Genomic DNA, 2,747 nt, shown 5'->3' on the forward strand with positions numbered 1-2,747 from the left:
CTTTTTGCTTCGCTTTTCTTTTTTTATATAAAATATCAGCAAGCCGCAAAAGGAAAAAAGAAAAAAAAATCAAAATAATTCAAAACAAAAAGCAACAAAACGGGGTGGGGAGGGGAGAGGAAAAAAAAACAGGGCTGGAGGGGGAACAAAAAGGAAAACAATTGCTGAGGTAACTTCATACCTTGAGGTAGTTTACTTCACACACAGCATTGCCTGATACCCACCACACACGCTGTCCTTGCTGCAGCATCAGGAGGAGGCCTCCTCCCGCAGCACACGCGCTAGCTCTGTCCAGGGTCACTAAAGTGCACCACTGGGTAACGTGCATGACAACCCCGAGCCCTAGGACCAGTTCACGGACGGCTGCCGTCCCCTCGAGGGCTGAGCTTCCGGCCACACGAATGAACGAACCTCACGTCCTCCTGCCCCTCTCTACGCATCGGGTCACTGGTATTCGGGACTCCGTGTCAGGCCCACTTCTCACCACGACAGTTAAGAATTCCCGGAGCCAGAAGCCACCCGTTCAAATACTCCTCTAGGATTAAAAGCAGAAGCAAATTCTCTCGAACTGACTGAATTTGCCAGATGACCGACTTTAGCTCGACCGGAAGCCGGGGCGGGCCGGGTTCCCACCACCACCAAGGCAGCCAGTGCTGGGGTGGGGGACGCCCCCCGGAACCAGCCCTAACCCTCCGGCAGCACGTGGGCTGGGCCGAGGGCTCCTTGGGGCCCCCCAATCCTCTGCGGAGCTGAGACTTTATCAAGGGGAGTTCAGGTCCCCTTCCCAGTGCTCACATATCCAATCATTAAAATAGACTTTAAAAAAAATATAAAATCCTCCTGAGAATGACGGGCGTCAGGGCCAGGGCAAGCCCCTGCCCACCCCACTGGGCATTCAGTGCCGCCCACGCCCCCCACCACGAGGCGGGACCCCCGGGGCTCAAGGGATTTGCGTGTGGCGGGGAAACCCGGACAGACTGGGGAAGATTTGAGTTGTGCCAATTTTCCAAAACAGTGGCAATGTGGACTAGATCAGCCCACAGGGAAGGCCTTTTTTTTTTTTTTTTTTCTTTCTTTTTTTCTTTTTTGTGGTGCTGGGGATCGAAAGCTCGCACCTGCTAGGCAGTGCTGGACCACTGAGCTAGATCCCCAGGCCAAGGGCTCTCCTTTTAAACGTGGATTACTATTGATTTTAATCATCTTTCTTCCCGTTTCTCCCCCCTCTTCTAATTTTGTTTTATTGCTTTTGAGAGAGGGGCTCGCTATTCCAGGCTGGCCTCAAACTCGCAGCAATCCTCTTGCCTCAGCCTCCTGAGTGCTGGGATGACAGGAGTGCGCCACCATGCCAGGCTTTCCTCCTCTTTTATTCCCTGTGGCTCCTATCGGGAAAGATTGGAATTAAACTCTGGAGGACGCGCCCTCTCCACAGACTTGCTGTTACAGCAACCACCACGCTGCACTCATTAGTCCCCACGTTATTCTGGTAGCAGTAAAGATAAAACAGCGTGAACATAGGAGGAAGTGGTATCCAGGAAGGAGACTGGAGGTATTTTAATCGATTAACCAAGGAGGGGGAAGAAAACTGGAAAGATTTTAGGGTCAAGAAACAAACCGTCCTTTGAGGTTTTTAAAAACCTGAAGGAAATTTTATTTCTCGTCCCCGTGGGGCCCGACCCCACCGTCTTGGTGGGGCCTGGAGAGCTTCCTCCCACAATCCACGTTTAAAAGCACCCTGAGCTAGTTTCCATGGTGACGCCCGAGGGGTGGGCGGGCTGCTTGGGCCGGTGTTCAGGTGTCTGACCGAGGCAGAGATCAGGGTTCCTCACCGAACAGCTTTGTCAAGCAGGTGGGCAAACCTGATCTCCCGCCGGCCCCAGGGGTCCCTGATTCCCACGCATTCTCAGGCCTGCAGGGCCAGCGGGCTCTCGGCTGGCCCGCGTCCTCAGGACGGGAAGGTGCTGGTCACTTCCTCCGCGCCTGCGCCTGGTTGCTCTGTCCCTTCTGGTGCTGCTGCTTCACTTGGGCCAGGATGTCTCGAATCTTCCGCTGAGCCATCTGCGGCAGCGAGAACAGACGAGGGCGGCGTCACGGACCGGGACGAGGGGGCTGCCGGGTGGAACGCGTCCCACACGGCCCCGGAGGCTCCATGACGCCCCGCCAAGGCCCCTGCTCAGCGCTCCAGGCAGGGACAGAGGCCTGACCGGGGCGGTGAGACAAACGGACGCCGTACCCAAGGGTCGGGATCTTTGCTCTTCCGACCTTAAACCTGTCTTCCTTTGGAATAAGGGAGAAGCCGGGGTTCCGGCTGACACCGGGAGCTCAGCCCTTAGGGGAACCCCGTTGGCTGCGATCACCCTGTCCTTGGCTTGCTGGAGTCCAGCGAAATCTGGAACTCGAGACTGGCATTATTACCCCGCAGGCCGCGGCATCCGCCCCAGAGAGGGTACGGGAGGGGGCAGCGGGAGCAGAGGTTCCGGGAAAGACAACGGCACCGAAGGGGCCACCGTCGAAAATGAGGAGCTGGGGCGTTGCCGTGGTTGCCGTTCTGGGGCCGGGCAGTACTTTCTTTGGCATCCAGTGCAAAACGTGGGTTCGGGGGACTAAAGTCGGACAAACAGGAGTGCGTTGCTAGGCAGCGTGTGACGTGCGTGACGGCACGACGGTGACGTACGAACGTGAGCCTCACGTGCAACGCGTGGAGCTGGCAAATCGAGCGGCCCCTGGTGGCGCCGCCTGGCACCTCAGCC

Source organism: Fukomys damarensis, unplaced genomic scaffold, assembly GCF_012274545.1.
Source record: "Fukomys damarensis isolate Sample0158 unplaced genomic scaffold, DMR_v1.0_HiC HiC_scaffold_13, whole genome shotgun sequence".
NCBI lineage: Eukaryota > Metazoa > Chordata > Mammalia > Rodentia > Bathyergidae > Fukomys > Fukomys damarensis.